Source organism: Leptosomus discolor, chromosome 1 (assembly GCF_034619465.1).
Source record: "Leptosomus discolor isolate bLepDis1 chromosome 1, bLepDis1.hap2, whole genome shotgun sequence".
NCBI lineage: Eukaryota > Metazoa > Chordata > Aves > Leptosomiformes > Leptosomidae > Leptosomus > Leptosomus discolor.
In genome coordinates, this window is record NC_141391.1 from 189,959,559 (window position 1) to 189,979,743 (window position 20,185).

Here is a 20,185-nt window from a genome sequence, read left to right on the forward strand (position 1 = left end):
CTCGGGTATCAAATTTTATTGTGGTAAAGTGAAGAAATGCTAAAGAACAATGCACTGTCTTTTTTCTTTGTTCTAGTTGTGATGGAAAGTGGTGCAATCTCAAATTGAATTTTTAGGTTACCGTTCAGAAATACTAACTTCTAAAGACAATCCCTGGACTCTGCTTACCTTTAGTAGGGTCAAATACCATTTTCTGATTAAGTTCTTTAAAAGCAGCATAAAGGAAGCCTCTGTATCACTTCATCTAGACTATTTCCTAGATAAGTTTCTGACCTTTCTCTTCCATCTAAAGGAATTGAAGTGATCATGTGCATTCTTAATCTCAACGGCTAGCTTCAATCCATTGCCATATACAGTAGTACAAAAGGGTATGTTTCCTGCTCCTTTATATATTATCTTTAGATTTTAGCATTGGGTAAGAATAATTTTGTGTTTATGATAGCAATACATGGTTCTAGAAGGGTAGTTTCTCACTTTTGTTAATGTAATTTCCAAAGAAGGCAGGTTCTACTATTCCCAGTTTGCAAATGAAGAAACGTGACTTCATTTGACTGGAATTACATGCTAGCCATATCACTTCTCTGCTCTTTGGAAGGCACCTAGAACACTGTGATTGCTTTCAAGTGTAAGTCATTTTATAATTTATAATGGATGTTGTATGCATACTTTGGATCTGCTGCTATGCAGGGGTTGTTCCACAATCTCTATCAGTTTTGATGGTATTTAGTATATTTTTGTAGCTTCCCCCCCAAAAAAAAGAAATTCCAGTTCATATAGTCATGGATAGTGCCGTCAATACTTTCCTTCTTAAATGAATATATTCTGGGGACATATCTAAAAGTTGTGACCACTAATATAGATACTACGATCATTTGTAAAAAAAGTTTATATCAGAAGTTTATAAATTATTTCAAAAGAACAGAACACTATCCTTCAACCTGTGTTAGCAAAGAGGGTTTTTACCAAAATAATGGATATGAATCTGGTCAAAAAAGAGGACATGTTTGTTTTGATCATCTGTGTAACACATTGTCTTTCAAGATGGACCAAATGCCGTTTAGATTGGCTTCTCTGAGATATGTGATAAGATGCTAGATACAGGTTTTTCCAGTTAGACCAGTTCTGTCTTCACAACTTTAAATAAGCCAATACGTAATGTTTTCAGTAAAGACACAGATTTTAATGCCAGAAGGGACTGAAAGGAATAGAAATTTTAGGATAAATGGTTGAGATGGGAAGGAGAAGGCAGGTAAGAGGGGAGAGGGAAGAGAGCTAGAAGTGAAAGTTGAAATGCAAAATAGGAAAGAATTACTTATTAGTGTGTTCTTCGATATTAAGTCAGGTCTTTTTCAGAATAGAGAAGTAACTGTATGAAACAGGCGACTAAGGGAAAAGCAGAGAGAAAAATATACAATGGAGAAGAATGAAATTAAAGGGAATGTGAATGGTGTAAGAGAAAAGAAAATTCTAGGATCAGCAAACAATCGGATGCGTATAAACAAAACAATATATAGGAAAAAAAAACCCAGAGGTAATGAAGTAAGATAATGAAAAGATGCAAGACTTCTCATTCGTGTACTATAGGCTGCACACATGTCAGCGTGTCTAGTTTAGATCTGCGTAAATTTGGTGGGCTCTAAAGGAAAGCTGTTGCTCTCATGACTTGGTTAAAATAGTTGGATGTTCTTGGACAGGCAGGTGGGCAAAGTGTTTTTGAAAATTACTTGCCAGGGTGGCAGGTAATCCCCCCAGTTATAATTTCAGGGGCATTTATTCTTGCATCACCAAAGCGCTTCTCAGCTTTTTGACAAAGTACAATAATAGTTGCAATATTTGATACATCATTTTTTTGAGAGAGCATATTTGCTTTTAAGTAGCATGAACATAATCAATCATCTGGTGAATTTTTTCCTATCTCTCCATTCTATTTAAAGACATCAGTTAGAGCTTGTATGTCATGTAATACTCAGCTAAAGGTTCTAATTAAAATATTGTATGAGTGTTTGTGGAATCTATTGCAGTGGCATTTTTTGGAGAAAAACATTCCTTCAGACTACATGTCTTAGATTTAGCCGGCCTTAACTTCCATGAGTCAGTTCTGAGTATACTGGGACTTCTTTCTTCAAGATGTATCTGTCCTTCCTCTCCAATCCCCAAGTGATAAACAGTGTTTTCCCTGTGTGTTTCTGTTCCAGTCTGCGGGAAACACACGTTAACATTCTCAAAACAGTCACAGGGAGAGGCAGGCAGGGAGGCAGGTGGTATTCAGAGCTCAAGTTTCTATTCCTTCTCTGGGAAAAACAGGGGATCAAGAGTTAGTCACTTGATGGATTGTGCATTTGTTAACACGAGGGGTGCATTTTTAGTTTATAAGTTCCTGAGCTGTTGAGCTGAACAACCCAGATTTTCCAGCTCTGCTTTTATGCTTAAAGGAGAGAATTTTTGCTGGTGAAAAGCAATGATAGGACTTCATATGATGTAAGAATAGGAGGAAAATTAGATAAGAATAATAGATAAGGAAATAGTTGTTGCAAGACATGCTGCAAAAATGATTAGAATAAAATTTGCAAGTTAGGGAAAGGATAAAATTCCTTTAAATTATTCTGCAAGGTGTCTTTGATCAGACTATGAGTTCTTTGGTGGTGGTGCCTCTTGCTGTGGCTCATAGAGTGCCTGTGTCAGTGGGGCCTCTCAGCTGATGCTTCCAGCCACTTGTAGTAAAAATACTAATGAGAATGAAGATAACAACGTCCTGTTTGTTCTCATCCATATTTACTAGGAGAATAAGCTGTTAACTCAGTGTATCTGCGTTGTAATTACATAGTTGTCAATGCTGTCTTACAGATGACTTTCTCAATGAAGCCTAACTAATCTTAACTAATCCTTTGCTAGTTTTCCTAACAAGCAAGGGCAGCTTTTTCTAGCTGCTTATTTCCTGTGTTTCCTGTAATTTTGTATTTCTTAATTAAAATGTTGTTTTCTTCATGATGTTGGTGATGACAAAAAAAAAAAAAAAAAATCAGTTCCTTCCCTCTCACCAAATGAAAAAGTCTGCACTCACCTCCTAAATTTCGCTCTGAGATGGTGTACCATTTTCAGTTTAATGAGACTGGTAGTGCTATTTCATCTTTTTCATGCTTTGGTTAGGCCTTTAGCTTGAAATATTCTCCAGTGTTATCTGGAATGGACTGAGAAGACAGTTACAGAGGGCAACCAATGCTTTTTTTCAGGTGCATGCTGATGGTATTCTGACTGGGAAAAATATCTCTAAGGAAGTTCATCACTGCTGAGTTTCACACAAATGGAAGATGCTTGGGTGTATTCATTTGACTTAACCCGGTGCAGGTGTGAACAAAAAAAGTCATATCTGAGCTACCATGTCCTTGTTAGCTCTGATTGTATTGCTAAGGCATGGGGAGACGTGACTCGCTGTTCTTTATGCTACAGTAAGCTTAGTTGTTCGCAGTGAACTGTAGGAGAGCCTTTATGTACTTCTGAGCATACACATGAGACTGTTCCTTGATCGATGCTGTAAGATTGGTTGCAAGTGCCAAGAGATTTGCCTGGTTTTTGTCACAGGAAGTGAACTATTCATTTTCTTCAAGATAAGATAGAAGTAACAGTTAAAGTGAGGAATAAAACATATGCTATGTCATAATGGTCATCATGTTATTTATTTACTTTCTCTTATCGCCATCCTTAATTTCTCTTTGTCTTTTTATGACAACTTTTCTAGAGCAGCGATTTTTCTTATGTTTTAGTCCGTCTATCACCATATATACAGAGTTTTCATATACTATTACTCTACAACTGCTACTGTACCTTTTTTAGTTGTTAAGATTGCTCCCAGATGGATGATGCTGTCCTGCATCTTGCCAGTTATAGCTGTGGCATATTAAAGCAATCTAGTGTTTCTTCGGAGGCTGACACAGCACCCATCACTCAGCACCTTGATGTAATGGTATTTCGGTATAACAACTTCGTTTTGGAGAAAAAAGTTTAAAGGTCATGGTACTTATCTAGGTAGAGGCATGGATTCATCCACTTGCAGTTGGCTATCTTAAGGGTCCACTGTCAGTCAGTGACCAAAGAGAACAAATGTTTCTGCATCTCTTACTTGTTTGCATTCCTGCCATGTTTACAGTATTTGGAGTGTTTCAAAGCCATGAGAATCATCTCGCAGTCCCTCAGTGAGGCAGACATCCGTTACCCGTATCTCGTGGGTTAGTGTTTAAATCTGTGAGATGAATGGGCTGGAGTGGAGACATGCTTGGCGATCATGACTGCTTATCACCTCTGAAAATCAAATCCAAAATTATTTTCCTGTCAGTGAGCAAAATCATGGCTCTTGTGTCCTAATCCAGTGTTGCATCCTCAGGATGACTGTTAGCCCGCAAAAGTGGGGTTTTCTGGGAGGGATGTTAAGGAACAGAGATACTCACTTTGCCTGAGAAAGACCCAGATGGCAAGAGTTGCTTGCTACCTGTGTACACTCAAATATATTTTTGCTTCTTTCTCCTCTTTCTCTGACTCTGTTCCTCTCCCAAATTGCTCAAATGCTAGCTAAAAATAACTGGCTAAATCTAAAAGTATTGTGTGTAATAAAAATTAGAAACCAAGTGCTAGTCAGTGAGCAGGTTGATCTTACAGCTGAGTCTTTCAAGCAGGTTGTACAGCCTACAAGGATCCACTTTCAGGACTGGAGTTTCTGCAGTTAAAACTTCCCTGTTAGGAGAAGTTTGCCTGCTTAATAAAGTGGAGTTTCGTGAGGGTTTTTTTGGTTTTGTTTTTGTTTTTTTTTTTAAATTTAAGGGCAGAAAGAAAATTTGATGGAAGTGTGAGGAACACATTGAAATTATGTGAAATATGTGTTTTTATCAGTATGCTACAGCTATTAGCACAGAAAAAAACAGAATGGAACTCTTCTCTTTTTTATTCTTAATGATAAACTTAATAACCTTCAAACAAAATTAACATAGGGCATAGCACATATTTTGAGAAAGATTTGCAGCCACATTCTTATTTACAGCCCTTTTTTTTTTTCTTCAACTTTGACAGTTTCTTCAAATGGCTTATTTTCCTTTAAATGCTTTACAGTGTATTTTCAAAAGGTGTTAGTCAGGTAATACAGTCTAATTATTTGTTTAATATCTTTAATGCTAAAATGGTAATACTCAAGTATTATATGTTTCAAATGGAGAGAAAGAAAACTGTGCTGAACTTAGAAAAACAGGATTCTTGCAAACAAATTATCAGAAGAATTTCATATCTGAATAATTGTATTAAAGTTCCGTAAGTTCCATGTCTGAATAATTTTATTCTGAAGTACAGCTTTACTTCAAGAGTATGAAAGGGATGACATTTTCCCTGACTAGAGAAGGAAAAAATGCACATTCTAAAACTGTTGCCCCCATCTTTTCTTATGCAAAGGTTTTATCTGCTGTTTAATGGGTAAACTTACTGTGAAGTATAGTTGCTTGTTTAACTTTACCCCTATTCAAGTCTTTGATTTTGGCAGGTTAGTTAATTCAAATAAAATTTGTGAAGTTAAGCACTTTCAAGAAAAGGCATAGGAGAACCTAATTTAACCTAGAGTGTCTCTTTTATTCTTCTGTTATTCATTTGAAGTGCCCTATCAGCTTGAACTGACCAACTTCAGTCATTTTTACCCTTTTATTTTTTTCTCTAATGTAAACTGAAATTCCCTGCTGTTCGTGGTATTTTAGTGTTTAGCATCATTTAATGAGCAGGTATCATTAAACTTAAAAGGTCCTTTTCTGTATATCTCTGATTAGTTAGTGAAAGAACCAAAGAATTCCTCTAATTTATCTTTGCTTCCTTGTTATATTTTGATGTTGGCCCATTTTACGTTTCAGTGCCTTTTTATGAAATATGAAATTATAATTTTGGTGTGAAAGTAGGACAGAAAGTGGAAGAAAATCTTTGGCACTGCTAAGATGTTTAAGCTAGTGTATCTTGTTTACCAGTGAACCAAGAGAATAGTGTTTATTTTTAAGCTTTTACTCATACAAATATGTGTGTGTGCCTATGTGGGCACATGTGTGTGTGTCTATACATATAAATATATATAAAAAAGATACATATTCTAATGTAAGTATTCATTATCTGTGCTTTGCCAATATACTTATTAACCCCTGCCAGTAACCTTTGCAGCTGGGTACACGTATATTCAGCACAAAATTCTTCCTTTCTTGTACATCCAAAAATCCTATTGAACTCAGTATTGAATTTTAATTTTTAGCAAATACAAGATCAGAGTCCAATTAGTTGATGATACAAACTCGGTGGAATGGAAAACCTGAAAATTATCAGTTATGAGGACATTGTATATCTAGGTTTGGATATTTTTGAAGTAGGAATGAGAACAGATTATTGGGTTTATAACATTCATTTATTCTGAATTTTACACTTTAAATCCTTCTTGAGAAGAATGGTCTGATTTAAGATACAACTCTCATAACTGAAGGCTCCTGTGCTCGTCATTTGAAGAAGGGTTTACTGGATCAGGACCATTGTTTATTCTAAAGATCTTAAAGGTCTAAATGATTTAATCAATACTGAAATGAATCATATCCGTTACTGAGATATTTGCCTAAGGTAATTCGTCATTTGATATAGATACTCCCATGTTTTAAATAGTGACAGTTGTGGTAATTGATTAATGCAATCCAATATACCTTTCCAATATCCATTTCACATTTTTGATGTGCTGAAAAATATTAGAGCATTTTTATTTTCTTCCTATTTTCTTTTATGAAATAAAATCTGGGAGATGGAAACACTGCGTGAAGAAGAAATAATGAGGGTTGAATGGAAGTAAAGGTCAGATATTATGTAGAAAGTTGCAGATGGCACTGTATGTCATTAACATTGCTAACATCTAAAAAGATGTAACAGTGCTGCCTACTGGTAAAATGTAGTAGTATTAAAGTATTAAAGTCAATGTAGTGAGATTGTGTGTGTGCCATATCATTCGATGTAACAACAGCATTCTCTAGTATTTTATGCCCCGTTAAGTATTGACAAGATTCATGGGTTTGTGTCAGGGTTAATAACATCTGTAACTTGCATGGAAACTGGATGCGCAAAATAAAAGATGGAATTATTTTTCATGGATACTTCTAAAATTCTGTTCTAACATAATTGTACGCATTCTGAAATTTTTGTAGTGAAGTTTTCTATATTAGATGTAAAATAGTTTTTATTAATAATGTTGCCTTGCTTAGAAATAAGATGCCACATGAAAAACTAGTCTTATTTCATGTTACTTGTAAAGACTTACCTTGTAAAATGCAAAAAAGGCAACCATTTCAATAGTAGCAGGTAAGAATACGTAGCAGATGAAGAGCTTCTTAGCCAAGAAAAGAAAATCACTTTGTAAAAACCTCAGTAGTTTTACTTTTAAAGATGGAGAAACTGAGACGGTGGATTACTAAGATTAAAATTTTAAACTTTATTGTCTAAGGTTAAGCTCTTAAATTCATATTTATGTGTTATTTTCAGGAATAAGGAACTCTTTCACCCCTTTGAGAATTAGAACCTTTTGCTGAGATATCTAAGGGAATTACGAGCTTGCCTCTAGGTATGCAGTTTCAAAACAGGGACTGACATCAACAGTACAGTAAAAATTTGGTATAAGCCTGGTGGGCAAAACCCCAGTCTTCGATCTCCGATACAGCACTTCATCTACAAATGTTATTAATTACAAATGCAGGTCAGTTATTTACTGTCATTGATGTAAGGAGCTCCCTACCTATTTATTAAAAAAAAAAATACACAATTATTCTAGAGTTAATAAATGGAAGCTTTTTGAGACAGTGGTCCTATTTGAAGACACTCCCAAAAGCAAAAAGAGGCCAGAGAAACAGTGTGGTATCCCTATGGTCAGCTGCTTTACCCCAGCAATGAGGAGCTGAAAATAACGGCGAGTTCTCATATCAGCCGGGCAAGATGTAGTCATTCATATGCATAACTCCTTCTTCCCCCGATGTAGGGCCTCTTTCTTGTGTTGAAATATCTTCCCTGGGAGTCGCAGACTGTAAGCCAGGGCTGCCTGCAGGAGCTCGGTATCAGTCATGGAGATGATTCAGGGAGCTAATGATACTTGTAGCTAATTATTTTGTGCCACCTTGTCCTTGATTATCTTCAGGAAAAAGGAAGAGAAGCTATGACAAGGAACTAATTCTGGTATCTTCTGCCAGGCTTCTACTTGAGGCATCTGTTGCGATAATAGGTTAAAAAGGACTAGTTCCAGGAAAGCTTTTCCTTCTCCTCTTAAAAGAAACTGATTATTGCTAGTTTACATGGCAGTTTATTTAAAACATGTAAATCAAAGATGTATACGGCTGATAGTGATGCACAACCTTCTAGAGTGCTGCAGGAACACAGGTATTTTGTACGTTTATAATAACCAGTGAAATCTGAATGCATAATTTTTAGAACAGGGTAATTGATCAATATTAGTTACATTTAGGACGCAATTTTTACAAAAAATGCCAGGCATAGTACCAGTCCTGGTTCACTTGCACATGTTTTATGTATCTCACAGCTAACAAAGGTACTTCTATATTCCGTATGATTGCGTATCGTATCTCAAACACAGTTTTACATGTAAATATCTATGTTATCACTCAGAGGCAATAATTCTTTTAAAAATGAGGTTACCCATGCAAAGAAAATGGAGTTTAAACAGCAATCCCAGCCCAAACTTTTGATTTTCACCAAGAGCAGAAGGGATGTGTCTTTTTCACTCACATCAAACAGTTCTTCCACCTCTCTCCTCTCAATGAGATTCCAGCCCTAACAGAAAACATTGTATTAATGCTGTCAGTAAAAATTTAGGATCACATTTATGTTTGATTAGCCTGTTTTATTTCTTTTGATTCCATCTGATTGCGAAATCTAAGCAATTGAGCCCCGTGACACAAAGAATTCAGTACATCATAACATATTGACTGAGAAACCATTAGTAAGTCCTGTATAACGTTATTATCCCTGTATCCTAAGCAGACATGATATGAAAACTGCATTTGCATTGTTGTAGCCATTTTTGCATTGTTCTTGCAGGATGAATATAGCAAGTAAAATGTCATCATAGATTATGTAATAAAATGTCTGAAACTGTAATGTAGCCATGTAAAAATATAGTTTAACATGATGTGCTGTAGCATAATGCAGAGCAATTAGATAAATTACTGTTAAAAATAGATGAAAAATCCATTCCAATGTATGCTTAGCTCACAGAGGGATATTCTCTTCCCTCATGCCTTACATTCCAGAGTGGAAGGTCCGAGAAGCTGTCAGTCTCATTTGTTTTCCATCATGAGTATTGAGAGAAAGTAAGTTTGACTCAAAAAACTTTAAATCTCTTCAGTGCATGCTACATTCAGGGAGGTTCAAGAAAGAGTTTCTACCTGCTCTTCCTGTATCAGAAACTGTGATATCCAAAATCAGGAAAGAAGGATAGAGAGCCCCAAACCGCTCAACTCGGTGCTATTTTCTTAAATTATCATCTCTTCCATTTGTATACTCAGTTGGCTGGGGATATGTGCACATCTTTCTTGTATCTTCCAGTGCAAGACTAAGCCCACTATCTACCAACTGGATAGTCATCAACTTGTGTGAAGTTCTGTTGCCATAGCAGGATAACTGATCAGGCAGGTATACTGAAGGATCCTGTGGTGGTCAAGCCAGATCGGGCTTGGGGGAAAAATGGCTTATACTACCTTATCAGAAGATAATTACTTGGATTAATGGAAAAGCACTTGCAGAAAAGAAAGATACTGAAGAGCATCCTTCTGAGGAGGTGGAGGAGCTCCTGGGTAGTTTAGAACCCAAGGATTGCTGAGGAACGTTGGAAAGTACTGAGGAAGGAGATGTGTGCAAGTGTTCTTTACTTTGCTGTTTCTAGTGATTTTTTTTTTTTTAGTGAAGCAACAAAAACATCATTAGGATGAGCCTTGGTTTCAGTGGGGTACCATTGCAGCTGGATTTTTACGCTGTGTCTAGACTGTTAAATAAAACGTATCCAGGATCATTCCCGTGCTGTGAGTCCCACTGCACAGAACAGCTGATGTCTGTGGTGTAAATTCTCTGAGCTCCCAAAGCAGTTTGTGGCAAGATCCACCTGCTTATTTGGAATGGTTCCTGAAATATTCTCACTTCTCAACTGTGCCTGCAAATTGTTGAGGAGAGTGCTAGCTGGCATTAGTGAAAAGCATTTCAAGAGCAATTTTAACAATTCAAAATGTAGGTGATCATATTCTAGTGCTCAGGAGTGTTTCTGGGCTGTATTTGATTTACTAGTAAAGATCAAGCTGCTGTAAGTGGCAGCAAATGGTGACTTTGGAATTATGAATGGATCCTTACTAGCCCCAGAGGAGTTGAGAAATTTGGTAGAGCTAAGGCTGATGAGCATTCAGATGAGGGACATCAACCTGGGTTTTCAGCTGTTACTATACTTACTCAAACTTTGGAAAGAAAGAGTTCTGTTGTCCAAGTAGTGTCATTTTCTTATAAAGTATCTGTCAGATTGGTACTCCATTGGTACTCAGGAGGAGGGCATATATAGGTAGAATAGATATGCCTACATACCTGTTTTTACCATCCCAGTTCCTGTGATGAGTTTGAGTAGTCAGAAAAGGCTTGGCCCATGAAGAACAACATTTAGGTACACACTGCCTCTTGTACTCCCTGCAGGGCAAAATCTAGACATCTTACTTAAAATTTAGTTTTCATCCTTTCACTTTCTCATTTTTAGGTTCATTCATATTTTGGCTGAGTGGGACTGCAGTTGTTACCAAGCAAAGGATTCCCTTTTGGCTGCCGTTTTCTCTACCTTTCTCCAGTTTATTGTTCCATGTTCAGCTGTGGCTTTTCCCATTACATACCAAAATCTGGTTATATTGTTTTTGGCCTCGCTCTCCACTCAGAAAGTTTGAGTTTGTACCATTTTTTTCCTGTGCCTCATCTTCCATATTCCATTTATTTTTCTGGCCTAGATCTGGCATTATGTTTGTCACTTGGTCTGGTGTGGATATACCACTTCTGAGGCATCTGAGGTATTGAGAACCATGCAGTGCATCTCTTCTAATCTCTCCTGGAGATGTTCCATTTTTCATGAGTAATTAAGAGCAGGAACTTCAAGACATGTCAGCTGTATTTGTAATGAAAATTCTTAAATCTTATGGTGGGATGGGTGGGATGTTTCTTATGATCTCTTTTCTATTTAAAAAAACAAACTTGATTTAAAAATCAAATTTCGTTTCACCCCAGTGCAAAGCAATAACTTACTATTGCAAAATGTTTGAAGAATTGCAGAAGAACTCCTTTTCAACCTGTAATGCACAATATATCTTTCCTGTATGAATTAATGAGAAAGTGAATCACTGCAACATTTACACCTATGTATTGAAGTTTTAAGTAAGTAGTGTTTGATGTATCAGTTACGGGTGAGGACGTATGTTGAATGTCCTCAGTTCAGCATTGTGAGAAACTCCAGGGGACTGACTATTCATAGTGAAGCTGGTGGGAATACCTGGAAAGTTTTAGTTGTGAACATGCTTTGAATATGTTGCTGAATCAGATCCTAATAGGGGAGCAGATACTACATGAGCCGCCAGGAGCTATGTAGTTACTTAGATATTCAGTAACATTTTTATTTACCACATCAAACGTGGCATTTTTCAGGACCACACAGCATTTACTGTAGGGCTTGCAGCTTTTCACCACTTTTCACTCCTCTTCTTGCTGCATTTTTGAAGAAGAGTACCCACGCTGCTATGCTTCATGCTCAGTGCGCTATTCTCCTTGGCTGCTAGGAATAATCCCTGCGAGCTTTGGAGCACTGAAGGGTCCTATGTGCAAATTGTGAATCACAAAACTGCCTCCAGTGTGCGGGGCTATCACAGTGGTGCCTCTCAGCATACACGCTAGCAGAACTTCGTGCACTTAAGTGACATCTTTTATCCAGGGAGACAAAGCTTTGGATTACTTTCATAGACGTAGGGGCTTCAGTGCCACCTGGTATTTCAGGCACTTAATTGCTGTTTTGCAACTCGTCTGTGGGAGCTGAGACTGTCTTTCAAAGATGCTTTCAATGTGTTTGTGTTGGACAATGGAAAGTGATGTAGTACATACTCATTCTACCTGAGCTAGTACTGATCCGTGCAAGTACTTCTACATAGCACAGCAGTACATCCGTGTGGAGATGCTCATTTTGGTATTAATGCTGAAAAGCCCTGCTGAGTTTCTGAGCTCCATTCTACAGCTAGCTTGAATGCTGATAGTTTGTGTTATATTTAACTGTGGAGTGTAGTCCTGCCTTTAGACTTCCAAGTGAGACACTCTGGATTCTGTGTTCAAAAAATTTGTCATCTCTTCTGTCAAATAAATAGAAGTATTTTCTTGATAGAATTACAGATCTGGTGAGCAGAATGAGAAGAAAAAGTAGAACAGCAATTTTGTTATAACATTTGGCAAAATATTTAATGAAGACTAACCCCAAAATAAATTGGAATCTGAAGCTGGTTAGAAGGACTGTATATAACAATATGGTAAGATAGCAACTGGTGAATCCCAGATCCTTCTGGCATCTATGCTCTTATTTAATTAATTATCCAGAGTACTACTAAACAGTGTGTTAGTCAAGTCCAAAGAAGATACTAATTGGTTAGAGTTGTCAACACTAACAGCACTAAAAGAGTAAGAAAAGCTTTCAGCATGCGATAGCTATCTGTACAGGGATGAGGAAATCAAGATTCTATCACCATTAAATTTATCTTAGAAAGTATATATATAATCTCATTTGCCATACCTGTTATTTATAGATATCTAGAAAGGTGTCTGAGTACCCATAAGGAACACAATAGAGGGAGCAGTCACGCAACCAGAAAATTAGAATATTTTTGCCTCAAAGTAAGTTAATGCACTCAAGAGAGGGTAAATTGAAATGCAGGAACCCAGGCAAAAGAGACATTGGGGTGAACAAATGACAGTGAGGCACATTGCACTAGGTCTTAGGCCACCTTGTTTTCATTCCTGTCTCTGCTGCTGGCTTGCTACATGACCTTGATCCAATCAGTTCCTTATTTTATGCCTCAGTTTTTTCATCTGTTAAAAAATGGGGATAATGATACTGACCTGCTGATGAAAAATGCTTTACAAAATGTGGGTGCTATTATAAGCAGGGTATCAGATCACCAGGTCAGTAGCTAATGGTTCATGAATTTGTAACTATAATGTAAAACTATGTAATTTGTAACTGTGATTTACTACAGGTAAAATATTCCTTTTAAGTCTGAGCCTTGGTTAACCAAAACAAACATAAAGGGTTTCAGTGAGTAAAAGAGATTTGGGTTTTTTTCGTGATGATTCAAGGACTTAACATATATCTATAGTTTGACTATTAGTTAGATTTTTTTGAGGTAGACTTTTTAAAACCATATCTAAAGCCGTTTGGAACGGATGCTCCAATGCGTTGTGATAGATGCAGTGTAAGAATGAGGAGTTATCAGAACAGTGTTATCTAAGTTGATGCAAAGCTACCCAAGTTAGCTGTGAATGATTTGATCTGCATGTTCTGTTGCAGCCCCGTGCAGGCACAGAACCAACCAATGCAGTTTTAGCACAGCACTACTGCACAAAGTTTGTCTTGGCTGATGTATGGGACACAATATTGAAATATGCAGGCGCTGGAGCAGTGATCTGAGCATGTAGAGGAAACCTGGCATGTCCCAAGTTTGGCAGACTTGCTGTGCTCGCTGGGAAAGTGTGAGAGCTGGTCTGTGCATGCACAGGGAGCTGCTGCAAATGCTTCTATACATCCACTGGCCATGGCATGTAACAGACAGAAATGGCTCAGGTAATGTCTACAGTACTGAAGGATATCCATTAGCCAGAATTGCTAGTGGATAAAATCATGACCTTCTGGTGGAATTTAGGTAAAAAGGGCCCTCTGGAGGTGATGGGGCTCCACACCCCACTCAAAACACAGTTAACTTAGATCAGACTGGTCAGGATCTTTCTTATTTGATTTTGAATCTCTCTGAGGGTAGAGACCTGTTGCAGTGTTAGACCTCTTCACTGTAAACGGTTTTTTCCTATAATCAAATCAGATATTCTTGTGTTGTAACTTGTGTCCATTGCATTTTGTCATGTCTCTATGCGCCTCTGGTTCCACCTTTCCACACCTTACCATCGGGGGTCCTTGAGGACAGTAATGGGACCCTTACATAGCCTTCTCTTCTGAAGGCTGAACAAACCTGGTACTCTCCCCATACATCATGTCCTGACTCCGTTAGCAGCTTGGTAGTCTTCTGCTGAACTTGCCGCAGAATACTGGTGTCTTGGGCAGAAGCCTATAGCACAGTACTCCAGATGCAGTGCCACAAGCACTAAACAGAAAACAATGTTTCCTTTGACCCGATGCCTACACTTTTGCTAATACAGTATACAACTGGCCACCTTAGCTGCAAGGGTACATGCAGGCTTATGTTCAACTTGTCCGTCAGAGCTCCTCAGACCTTATCCTGAAAAGATGCTTTGTATTCTGTTGGATCGTCACTTCTGATATGGGGTTCTTACTGCCCAGTTGCAGTACTTTGTACTTGCTTTTGGTGAGGTTCTGCATGAGGTTCTTCATTGGCTTACTCCTCTGAATATTGAGCTTCCTCTGAATAGCAACCCAGTAGTGCTCCTGCGTCACCTTCACACGTCCCAGTTTGGGACCATCCATGGACTTTGCACTCCATTCTGTTGCCCAGGCTGTTAACGAAGATTTTGAACAGTATTGGTCTCAGTAGTGATCCGTGGGAAGCGTCACTAGTATCTGGCCGCCAGTCGATTTCCATACAGCTCATCTCAACAAATAGAGAAAGGACGTGTTGGAGAAAGACGGTCCCAGCTGCTGCTGAGCAGAGCAGAACTGCTGTAGTGAATCCACGATACTGTTTCTGGCCTCAGAATGACAGAGCTCTTCTGCATAGCAGAGATGATAGATCTCACCAGTGTGATACAGTCTTACCTCTGCGAGGCTGCAGTACAAAAATAAGGCAATTATCTAAAAATGTTAGCATGCATAGACCTCAAAGATACAAGAATAGGAAAAGAGTGTAATATGACATGTAAACAGTTGAAATCAGGGAAAATTTTGGCTGAATGTCAATTAGAAATGATTAATGAGAAACATGACTATACAACAGTGTCTTCTACAAGAAATAGCTGAGTTCTATCTAGTCAAAATCTTAGTTTTTCTGTCGTTTGCTGAGAAAGATATGGGCTGAATCTTTAGATAACACTGTGTTTTCTAATATTTTTATGTGTTTGGTATTTCTGATGTCTGCGGCTATTAAAGAAGCTGCATTGTTACATTCTGTCCTTGTGGGCTTCACATCTGAACTCCCAGCCAGAATTGACTAGGGCTGAAATTCAGTGAAAGGTTGGATCAGAGGAGAACTACTAAACACAGGTATGTATTTCAATTTAAGATTATTATGTAGCTTTGTTTATGAAATATATTTTCTCTCTTTTATATTCTTATCATTGTGTAATCTGAATAGCTTTTTCCAAGGTTGTATGTGGTCTGTAAATCCGGATTTTTTTCCCCTAGTGTGAAAAGGAAAAAAAAGCTATTAGCTTGAAAAAGGAGGTTTCTTTTTAATGGCTGGACTTGAAATGTCAAAGAAATCCACATTTCTGGCCTAATCCTGTATGAAATCCCATTAGATAGTGGCTCCAGTGAAACTTAGAGCTGATTTAGCTCCTGAGTGTGCAGATCTGATGATACTTGGGACAGTAGTCTCTGTTTGTGAGTTTAATACTTCGTACAGTCCAGATACCCTGTACCACTAAATCAGTGTAAGCCTGGTGCAGTAGCATAATCTGCTTTACTAGTTAAAGTTAAAAGTTAATCTTTTACATATATCTCCCTGCTATTCTGTCTTGATGGCACTCTTTTCTCTTAACTCTTTCCCTAGGTACTAGCTCTGGTAGTTAGTTGTCATTATTTATTTAAGTTGCTATCCAACTAACACAAAATTAGCTAAACCCATTTCGAAGCGAAGTGTCTGGCACTCCTTTCGCTGCAGTGGAATGCACCTGTTTATAGTAGACCAGAATTTCCCCCAAATATCTCATTTAAAGAACAACATCAATGATAATTTCAACTACTCTCGTGCCAAATCCTGTCAAAACATTTTTGTTTCTGCACATCATCATTATTCGTTTATGACTGCGTGGCCGTGGGAAAAACATTTCTTAGTTAATTACAGACACGGAGCCTGCAGAGGGAGCTCAAACCCTTGTTTATGTGGGCCTCACTAAAATAGCAGTTTTTTTCTACAGGCAGTGGAGTAACTTGTTATTTAAATATATCAGAAATTTGTTCTTCAATGTGTACGGTTTTTGTATGTGGAACCTAACTGTTTTGGAGAGATACGTAAAAGTAAAAGCCTTTGCAAAGTGACTGGGAAGAGTGAGGATTTCTGGGACTTGGTAGGTGGCACTGTTGGAAATCTCCAGAGCTGTAACGTCCAGACCTCCAATCCTTCCTTTTCAGTCCTCATTCTCGATGGCAAATAGCTTCAGTAGGTCACTGTTCCGTCAGTTTAGAGCCAAAATAGTGCAGAAAGATCAAATTGAACTCTCTGAGTTTGAGCTCAAATCAGGAACATGGATCTGGAATTAATGAGGCCAGGAATAGATGAGCTGAGGAAGCTGTTGCAGACCTTCATCAAGGAAGCGCAGAGAGTGCCTTACTTTCGTTGGGAGCAGATGACAAAACTTCTGGTTGAGTGAGATCTTCAAAAAACATTGCTGACTGTGATACATTTCATCGTGAATGTCATGAGAGGAGGGAGGTACATAAATGCCATTGGAAGGAACTAGTACCATTGCAATCTACTGTTTGAAAAGTAAAAAGAAAAAACCAATATGCAAATCCATCAAACAGAGATAAATTAAGGCGATGGTGATGCTGACAAGGACAGCACTGCGCCTCTGCGCCTCTTACTCCTCCTTTGGCAGGTGCAGACAAGGGCTGGGATTTACAAAGACCATGTGCCTGTGCTGACCTGGGGTTCTCCAGTTGCAGAAGGCCCGTGCCTTGCTATTGTGAAGTTTATTGAACTTTCACTCTTTTTTCTTGCAGCTGAAAATGAGGAAGAACTATGTTGTTTTCTATCCAGTCAGACATTTTGGCTTTGCAAGAGACAGGAGCATGTACGTAGCCAGAGTCTGCGAAAGTGGCAAACTTGGCTGCTGTGAAGGCAAGAAATATTTGCAAGTTTGTTCTATTTTGAGAGTCCTTTAACAGTTAAGGATGGAGGAATCATTTTAATGATACTGTTGGCTTTTTTTTTTAGTGCCGCTTGTGCCCATTGACAGTGGGCTCTGGCACGTGCACAGAACAGCCTGAAGTGAAGATTGGTGTTGGTAGCTCATTGCTAATTGCAAAGGTCTGATAGAGGGAAAAGAGAGCTGTTTTTTTTTTTTGGTCTTTCCGGTGATACTGTAAATATTACCGGAATCGATGAGGCAGGTGGTGTATCAGTTCATACTGAAAAATGTGTTTTCAGGGGAAGGGTTTCACCAGTCATTCCAGCTTCTTTCATATCTTGTGGGTATGACAGAGGGTTTTCAAATTCTCTCTGCAGTCCTGGATGGTATAGAATATCTGGCTGCCATTCACTAAAATGTGAATTGTATCTTTTGATATCACTTTTTTTTTCAAGTACTATTCATGTCTTCTTGAATTTGCTGGAATAAATCTTGAGAGTCTCAAGTGCTTATTTTAAGTTTCCTACTTGGAGGAGAGGTGTTGGCATACTAACAGGTTTTATGTGAATTAAATATTGGTGATAAATTATTATGACAAGAAGAACGAATCAACTAATCAGTGGGTTGTAAATAGTGAATTGAAAGTCACTTTTCTTCTTTGTGGTATCTCTAGATCTACAGTTGTCATAGCTTCCTCATGGTAAACACACACCGAGCTCTAGTATTGAGGGGGGGAGTCTAAAGCAGAGTCATAGACACCTCCCTCCCTCCAACCTGTCCTAGTTTGTTTTATTTCCAAAACCGCTCAAAGTTTCATGAATGCCCTGGATCGAGAACATATTTGTAGTTTATTGCAAACAGAGGCTTTAAGGAATATGTTTGCCCACTTTGCTGTTTTTAATCTAGTATCCTTGGTCACATGCTGCAAGTAAGAACTGTTATTAACCAGTTGGTTCCTGACTATCTGTGTGTTGCAATGTACTGTTTGCAGGAAAACATAGTCTATCTTTGATTCACATGGGTAGAAGTTTGTATCCACAACAGTTAATTACAGAATGGTCAAGCTATTAACCATTCTTACTGGCTCAATTTTTTAAAAATAATAATAAATTGATGTAGAATAAATACTAAACTCCTAGTAAGTTGTTATTTTTTTCCCCAGAGATGTTTGTAACATAGTTTGTTAACCTTCTGAGGGAGAAAAAGAGTGTGTTGACATAGTGCTAATAATTAAGGATGTTGGGTTTTGAATGGAGCCAACCATAATCATCACCGGAAACCACAGGTGTTTTTTAGGCATTCATGAAAGCGAAAGATATTCTGAGTAAAACCTGTGTGCGTGAACTTCACATGTGCCGTGCATCAGCTGCCTGGGGTCCCCATCACCCCCACTGTATTTGTGCAAGTTCCCACTCAGGCTTTCTCCTGAAGCTTTCCCCCACCCCAGGATGCAGAGCACGACAGCAGACAGGATTGTTCACCCTTGGATCCACTCCAGCCAGACTGACTCTCTTTACCCAGGACAATCCTTCAAGACAAGTCTTGTGCCCTTGCTTGCCCTCACGTGTCCCTGTGCCATGCTGAGGGACACACAACTCACACCATTGTCATCATGCCATAAGACCCCACGCTGCTGATCTGTGGCCCAATCTTCTCAATATTTAGGACACTTCGAACTGGAAAATGAATGAAAAATAATGATTGTACTTTGTATCTTGTGGTCACCTAGGGTGCAGAGAAGTTGCAGGCTGAGTTACATAAATTGTGAAGGTGGCAGCTCACCCGTTGAGAGGGTCCCAGCCTTGAGCAGTGTGTACGTGCGTCCGTCCTCACCAGTGGTGTTGGTTAGGGTTCGCTTCTTCATGGTGTCTTCGCAAGCAGTGTAGGCACAGGACCCAGAGTCACCACACTTTCCCAACTGTCTTCCTAGACTGCCCCGGTGGGATGGCAGCAGCAGTGAAACCGTCTTCAGTACAGAGTGAGCTTGGGTTTCCTCAGTAACTTTTCACTGCCAGGCTCTAATAAACCCTTGGAAGGTGAAAACCCACCTACAAAGAGTGTCCAGGGGTTTGTGTGTTACTCACTTCATGTCTGCACATAGCAAACAATAGATGTTGGTGTTGGAAAACTGGGAAATTGGGACATTGGAGGCCAAACAGTCAATCCTTCCCTGTGCGTTCGTATAATTGCTGCCAATGTTAATTGTTGTTAATTGAGTCAACTGGGGAAAAAAAAGCTTGCTAAGCAAGCTTAACTTTAAAGACTAGAAATTTGGAGGGCCTGCTTTAAAGTTGTTCATTATATCTTCTTTAATTTTATCATCCCAGTTATGTTCTCCTTATTCAAATACAGTTTGAATAGCAACAGTACAATTCTGATACCTAACTGTTTAACCCTAATATTGTAAATGTAGGGAGTAGCATTCCTATACCAGGAAATAAGTGACGAAATTTTACTTTGGAATTTTCTTAAGATTATATATGGTAGCATGTATTTGGTGATCACATATACAGTATAATGTAAATACATACAATTTAAACTTAGTAATTATTCTGTAAACCCATGATTGTGTCTCCTTCCAATTCCTGCTTATTCAAGTAGTCTGTCTGCCCTCTCACACATGTAAAGGTTTTGCAGGGTTAAGCCTATGATTTCTAGTTACTAGTATTTAAATCAATACAGGGATTCCTTAAATATTGTCTGTGCATCTTGGAATTTGTATTACTTAACACTGATATGTACTGTTCACATTTCTTCCTCTTAGTTCCTTCTAGCGCTCAGGACTGTCATTAAATCAGTTCTTTGGCTTATCAATGCAAGGCTCGCTTATAGCTCGTGTGGTACTAGAGATAGCATCCAACTGTTGCAAGAGCTGACAGTTGTCCAGAGG